The sequence below is a fragment of the Myotis nattereri genome (genome assembly GCF_964212035.1).
Source record: "Myotis nattereri genome assembly, chromosome: Y".
NCBI lineage: Eukaryota > Metazoa > Chordata > Mammalia > Chiroptera > Vespertilionidae > Myotis > Myotis nattereri.
The window spans coordinates 14,113,291-14,121,261 of record NC_138094.1 but is presented as its reverse complement, the minus strand read 5'-3'; positions in this window follow the sequence as shown (position 1 = coordinate 14,121,261).

The following is a 7,971-nucleotide window of genomic DNA, read 5'->3' as shown; positions in this document are numbered from 1 at the left end:
GGACTGCACCTTAGGGTGCTGCAGACCCCCCACCCCCCAGAGGATAAGTAGGGTAAGTGGGTAGTTAGTACAGAACTTAGATTGACAGGATGGGTCATACTGAGTCTAAAGAAAAAAGACTCTGTATTAATCTTTTAACGCATACGCTTGCTAGCAGAGGAGTTAAGGTTACTCCCAGTCAGACAGAAAGTTTTATAGAAGACGTATGTCAATGGCTTCCTGAGGATGGAACTGTTAATTTAGAAACTTGGACTAAAGCAGGAAAGCAATTAAAGAACTATTACAGCTACCATGGATCTGAGAAAGTCCTGCCAAATGTCTTTTCCCTCTGGAATTCAATCTGTGACACCTTGGCACCAGAGGCAAAAACGGTTGAACTTTCTCAAATTTTAAATAGTCCCTCGGCTCCACCCAGAGAGGACACATCATCATTGTCTTCAGCTCAATCTAAAAGCAACTTAGCTATGCCTACTGATCGGGAGGAGAATAAATATCATAAACATGACCATTGGTCCTTTCCAGTCAGTAGAGAGGAGAGAGGCCATCCCATTCAAAACAGGCTCCCCAAATTAGAAAGGAAGACTGTGGCTCCTAAGAGCTCCATGTCTAAATTTCAAAGGGCGATAAGAGAAGCTGAAGCTAATGGAGATCTTGAATTCTCACTCTGCTTCCCAGTTGCATATGAGAATGAGTCTGGTGGGGACGGAAACCCCACCTGGGAGCCTATACCTTACAAAGTACTTAAAGAATTAAAATTGGCCTGCTCTGAATATGGACCTCTAGCTCCTTACACACAAACCTTGGTAGAAACCCTAGCCAGTAAATGGATGACTCCTTATGATTGGTCACAGGTTTGTAAAGCCTGTGTCTCAGGAGGCGATTACTTATTATGGAAAACTGAATATGATGATCTTTCTAAGAAAGCTGTAGCCACTAGCAAAAAAAAAAAAAAAAAAGAAAAAGAATAACCCTAGACATGATATTAGGAGAAGGTGATTTTAACATGGCTCAGGAGCGAATGAATTTGCCCACAGGGGCACTTACCAAAGTAACCAGTTGTGCAGGAAATGCCTGGAAATCCCTACCTTATACAGCAGGAAAAACAACCACCCTTACAGAGGTTAAACAGAAGGTCGAGGAACCATATCAGGATTTCCTTTCTCACCTCATACAGGCAGTCAAGAGAGTAACCAATAACAAAGAGGCAGCCGATATCCTAATCAAACAACTGGCTTTTGAAAATGCTAATAATACCTGTCAGGCTTTATTAAGGCTGATTCGCAGAACAGGAACTATAAATGATTTTATAAAACAGTGTGCTGATGTAAGTCCAGCATTTATACAGGGTGTAGCTATAGCTGCAGCTCTCAAAGGGGAGACATACCCTCAATATGTACAGGGTATAGGACAAGCCAGCAATACTACAGGTAATAAAAGAAATATGAACTGCTACTCTTGTGGCTTATCTGGGCACTTTAGCAGAGAATGCCCAAATAAAAATAATAATACTCAGGCCAGATGGCAAGCTCCTCGACAGCCTGGAAATACATTAGGGAATAATATTAACCCTCCAAAAACCGTTTGTCCCCGATGTCAGAAAGGATTCCATTGGGCAAAGGAATGTAGATCAAAATACCATAAAAATGGTTGGCCAGCCGAAACCGGTTTGGCTCAGTGGATAGAGCGTCGGCCTGCGGACTGAAAGGTCCCAGGTTCGATTCCGGTCGAGGGCATGTACCTGGGTTGCGAGCACATCCCCAGTGGGAGATGTGCAGGAGGCAGCTGATCGATGTTTCTCTCTCATCGATGTTTCTAACTCTCTATCTCTCTCCCTTCCTCTCTGTAAAAAAATCAATAAAATATATTTAAAAAAAAAATGGTCGGCCTTTAAACTCTACAAATAGCTCCCAAGGAGGTTATATCCCATCACCTCAATTGGGAAACTTGAGAAGGGGCCAGCCCCAGGCCCCTGCAATAAAAGGGGCATCAACCTTCAACCCCTCTGCAAATTTCGATCAGTCAGTGACCTCTTCAGGGCAACCCCAGGCAGTGCAGGATTGGACCTGCACTCAACCACCCATGCAATACTAACCCCAGACTCACCAGTAGCAGCCATTCCTACAGGAGTGTCTGGGCCGCTGCCTGAGGGAACTGTAGGTTTAATATTAGGACGGAGCTCCACCTCGTTACAGGGGATCTTAGTCATCCCAGGAGTTGTTGATGCAGACTACACAGGAGAAATACAGATTTTACTTTCCCCACCCACCACAGCTATACAGATTCAGCCCAACCAGAGAATTGCCCAATTACTCCTGTTACCAATACATAAAATAGGGACAGCTGTTACCCAGAAAGCTAGAGGGGCCAGAGGCTTTGGATCTAGTGATGCAGCATTTTGGATACAAGAAATCCATGCTGCTAGACCTACAAAAATTTTACAAATTCAGGGAAAACCAATTGAAGGTCTATTGGATACAGGATCAGATGTGTCCTGCATAGCAGGGAAGGATTGGCCCTCTTCATGGCCCACGCACACCACCTCCACTTCCCTAGTAGGCCTAGGCAAGGCATCTAATGTAAAAAAGAGTTCTCAGATTTTAACTTGGGCTGATGAAGATCAACATTCAGGAACATTCTGTCCCTATGTAATTACGACTATCCCGTTTACATTATGGGGAAGAGATATCTTATCTCAAATGGGAGTTCTATTATATAGCCCCAGCGGTGTTTGATTTACTCCTGTTACAAAATATTACAAGAAAATGAGTTTAAATATTCCTCTCCTCATCATGTTCTACAACATACTCTATTTGTAATTAATATACTAAATGTAGATTCTGAGGGAAATTCCCCGATGTACAGGCATTGGAACCCTGATTTAACTAAACCTAAAGCCCTCGTCAAATGGAGAGACTTGCTTACAGGAACCTGGAAGGGACCTGATGTACTTTTAACCTGGGGGAGAGGATATGCTTATATATTTCCACAGGACGCAGACTCACCTGTGTGGATTCCAGACCGTCTAGTCCAACCTTATGTCTCACCGCCCTCCATCTCTGCCTCACCATAGCACACCTGACCAGTGCCCGTCTGCAGCAGATGTGCAGCCCTGAGCTGGAACAATCTGTCCGTTGGGAGGATCACATGTGCCTCCTTTTTGTCTTTCCACATGTCCCAGCTTTGCCCCACATCTCCTTTCCTTTTTTCCTTCTTTTAAAACCTAACTACTTGTTTGATGGTTCTTTGGCCTTTCTCCTTCTTTCCTGAACACAGCCTTTTCTAGAATCTCCCTACCCTACTGTTCCAGGAAGGGCACCTCTCTTTTACGCCGTGACTAGGGGTGTTTGGTATATGTCCCATACATGGAGTTGCCTTGTGCCAAGAGCCTGACATCCTGGGCTGAGAAAGCCCTGTTCCTGGACTCTCCTTTGTCCTGTATTGGCCTCTCTTACCCTTGTGCCAAGAGGGACCCTCTTCTTACAATCCAATTGCCCATAGCTATTGCCTGAGCTCTCTGTTCATGCTGAGGTTGAAGCCTCATGGTGGCTGGTACCGTGGATCTGTCTCTCACCCAATAGCGTGAGCTGGGCCCTCCCTGGAGAAGAAACCCGGGTTCCCCAAGATATGTGATCAATGTCGGGGCCCCGCCAGCAGGCAAGGGGATCCCAAGGCAGTTGCTGGGCATGGAGGCCAGAGGGACATAGGCTACCAAGGAGACAGAACTGAACCTCACATCACCCTACTTGGCCCAGAGATGGCTGGTAGTCAAAGACGGGTAAGACCCCAAGGGGTGGGGCAACCGAAGACAGGCACAGTTCGGAGGGCCAGTAGGAGAGAACTTGGGGTTCAACAGAGGTGGGGCACAGATCCTCACCCCCCCCCCAATGGTTCAGGGGCTTGAACACTCGCCCCTTCTGAGGAAGGTCTCCTGTCGCCATGGCTGCTTCCTGCTTCCCACACCCAGCTCAGATCGGGACCCAGGTAAAGACAGAGACTGGCTGACAGCAGCTGCCCTCTCACTGCAACAGGACTTGTTTCCCATTTCTACCTTGGACCACGGGGAAAGGGTCAGCGGAAGGTAAGGGCTGTGTCAGGATGCTGCCTTCTTCCCTGTCTTCTCCCTCTTTTTTCTAAACACTTCCATGCCTTGTAGTTCTTTTGCTTTCTCTTCTTTTTCTCTCTATTGCCCTCCATCTTCCATATCAGCTGACCCAGAGGGCACAGCTTACTCCTCCTCGGACACCGGCACCACCATCAACCACGGCCCTGATGGACGCTTTGATGCAGCCCTTCAACTCGCTGATGCTTCGGGAAGCCCGTCGCCAGTGACGCCGCCCGCTAGCCAGACCAACAAAGACAATCAAAACAACAACTTGAAGACAGCTGAAATCCCTTGACTGAAGAGGCCGGCAACCTTCTACAGGAATGGGGCTCCTTGTGCACTCCATCCACTATGTTTATAGTTATGCTCACTGCCATTGCTTGCCAGTCTTCTTCCGAGTTTTAAATGGCCCAATCTGAGAGGTGGCCAGTGATTTGCATGTGCTATCATTTGAAAAACAAGAAAGGGGGAATTTGCCGGAAGCCGGTCCATCCTTGCTGCTTGACACAGTCGCTGCAGGATAGAAACATCTGCACAGCATATGTTTCAAGGGACCTGGCGTACATAGCATACTGTTCTTAATATGTTTGCTCCCCTTAGCGCTGTGTGTTTTAACCAAGGTCACCTCTCCAAGACAGGTTGTTTCCCCAGGTAGGGATTTTTCCCTGAAGTTAGGGAGGGGATGAAACTCCTTAACTAAGTGCCAGGCGGGTAGTTAATCACTTTAACTACAAACAATCATGCTTAAGCTACATAATCTTTACTCCCTGGAATGGAGATAAGAAACACCCTAACCTTTGTAATAGAAATTGACAGGATTAAAATCAACTGGTATAAATACGGATGTAACAAGACAATAAACAGCAGAACCTCTCTGGAGATCCAGACCAGAAGTTGGCTGGAGATCCTGGCTGGAGATCCTGGCTGGAGATCATGGCTAGGCTGCTGATCAACTGAACACCGTCGCTGTGTCCTTCCGTCTTCGCCGACTCCGTCTTCGCCGACTCCGTCTATGCCTTTGGGAACCCCTGGACCTGCTGGGGTTGGACCCCGGCATCTGGCGCCCGAACAGGAACCCTTAGGTAATTCCCCCTATACTTGGGACGGATAGGACTGCACCTTAGGGTGCTGCAGACCCCCCACCCCCCAGAGGATAAGTAGGGTAAGTGGGTAGTTAGTACAGAACTTAGATTGACAGGATGGGTCATACTGAGTCTAAAGAAAAAAGACTCTGTATTAATCTTTTAACGCATATGCTTGCTAGCAGAGGAGTTAAGGTTACTCCCAGTCAGACAGAAAGTTTTATAGAAGACGTATGTCAATGGCTTCCTGAGGATGGAACTGTTAATTTAGAAACTTGGACTAAAGCAGGAAAGCAATTAAAGAACTATTACAGCTACCATGGATCTGAGAAAGTCCTGCCAAATGTCTTTTCCCTCTGGAATTCAATCTGTGACACCTTGGCACCAGAGGCAAAAACGGTTGAACTTTCTCAAATTTTAAATAGTCCCTCGGCTCCACCCAGAGAGGACACATCATCATTGTCTTCAGCTCAATCTAAAAGCAACTTAGCTATGCCTACTGATCGGGAGGAGAATAAATATCATAAACATGACCATTGGTCCTTTCCAGTCAGTAGAGAGGAGAGAGGCCATCCCATTCAAAACAGGCTCCCCAAATTAGAAAGGAAGACTGTGGCTCCTAAGAGCTCCATGTCTAAATTTCAAAGGGCGATAAGAGAAGCTGAAGCTAATGGAGATCTTGAATTCTCACTCTGCTTCCCAGTTGCATATGAGAATGAGTCTGGTGGGGACGGAAACCCCACCTGGGAGCCTATACCTTACAAAGTACTGAAAGAATTAAAATTGGCCTGCTCTGAATATGGACCTCTAGCTCCTTACACACAAACCTTGGTAGAAACCCTAGCCAGTAAATTGATGACTCCTTATGATTGGTCACAGGTTTGTAAAGCCTGTCTCTCAGGAGGCGATTACTGATTATGGAAAACTGAATATGATGATCTTTCTAAGAAAGCTGTAGCCACTAGCAAAAAAAAAAAAAAAAAAAAAAAAGAAAAAGAAAAAGCATAACCCTAGACATGATATTAGGAGAAGGTGATTTTAACATGGCTCAGGAGCGAATGAATATGCCCACAGGGGCACTTACCAAAGTAACCAGTTGTGCAGGAAATGCCTGGAAATCCCTACCTTATACAGCAGGAAAAACAACCACCCTTACAGAGGTTAAACAGAAGGTCGAGGAACCATATCAGGATTTCCTTTCTCACCTCATACAGGCAGTCAAGAGAGTAACCAATAACAAAGAGGCAGCCGATATCCTAATCAAACAACTGGCTTTTGAAAATGCTAATAATACCTGTCAGGCTTTATTAAGGCCGATTCGCAGAACAGGAACTATAAATGATTTTATAAAACAGTGTGCTGATGTAAGTCCAGCATTTATACAGGGTGTAGCTATAGCTGCAGCTCTCAAAGGGGAGACATACCCTCAATATGTACAGGGTATAGGACAAGCCAGCAATACTACAGGTAATAAAAGAAATATGAACTGCTACTCTTGTGGCTTATCTGGGCACTTTAGCAGAGAATGCCCAAATAAAAATAATAATACTCAGGCCAGATGGCAAGCTCCTCGACAGCCTGGAAATACATTAGGGAATAATATTAACCCTCCAAAAACCGTTTGTCCCCGATGTCAGAAAGGATTCCATTGGGCAAAGGAATGTAGATCAAAATACCATAAAAATGGTTGGCCAGCCGAAACCGGTTTGGCTCAGTGGATAGAGCGTCGGCCTGCGGACTGAAAGGTCCCAGGTTCGATTCCGGTCGAGGGCATGTACCTGGGTTGCGAGCACATCCCCAGTGGGAGATGTGCAGGAGGCAGCTGATCGATGTTTCTCTCTCATCGATGTTTCTAACTCTCTATCTCTCTCCCTTCCTCTCTGTAAAAAAATCAATAAAATATATTTAAAAAAAAAAAATGGTCGGCCTTTAAACTCTACAAATAGCTCCCAAGGAGTTTATATCCCATCACCTCAATTGGGAAACTTGAGAAGGGGCCAGCCCCAGGCCCCTGCAATAAAAGGGGCATCAACCTTCAACCCCTCTGCAAATTTCGATCAGTCAGTGACCTCTTCAGGGCAACCCCAGGCAGTGCAGGATTGGACCTGCACTCAACCACCCATGCAATACTAACCCCAGACTCACCAGTAGCAGCCATTCCTACAGGAGTGTCTGGGCCGCTGCCTGAGGGAACTGTAGGTTTAATATTAGGACGGAGCTCCACCTCGTTACAGGGGATCTTAGTCATCCCAGGAGTTGTTGATGCAGACTACACAGGAGAAATACAGATTTTACTTTCCCCACCCACCACAGCTATACAGATTCAGCCCAACCAGAGAATTGCCCAATTACTCCTGTTACCAATACATAAAATAGGGACAGCTGTTACCCAGAAAGCTAGAGGGGCCAGAGGCTTTGGATCTAGTGATGCAGCATTTTGGATACAAGAAATCCATGCTACTAGACCTACAAAAATTTTACAAATTCAGGGAAAACCAATTGAAGGTCTATTGGATACAGGATCAGATGTGTCCTGCATAGCAGGGAAGGATTGGCCCTCTTCATGGCCCACGCACACCACCTCCACTTCCCTAGTAGGCCTAGGCAAGGCATCTAATGTAAAAAAGAGTTCTCAGATTTTAACTTGGGCTGATGAAGATCAACATTCAGGAACATTCTGTCCCTATGTAATTACGACTATCCCGTTTACATTATGGGGAAGAGATATCTTATCTCAAATGGGAGTTCTATTATATAGCCCCAGCGGTGTTTGATTTACTCCTGTTA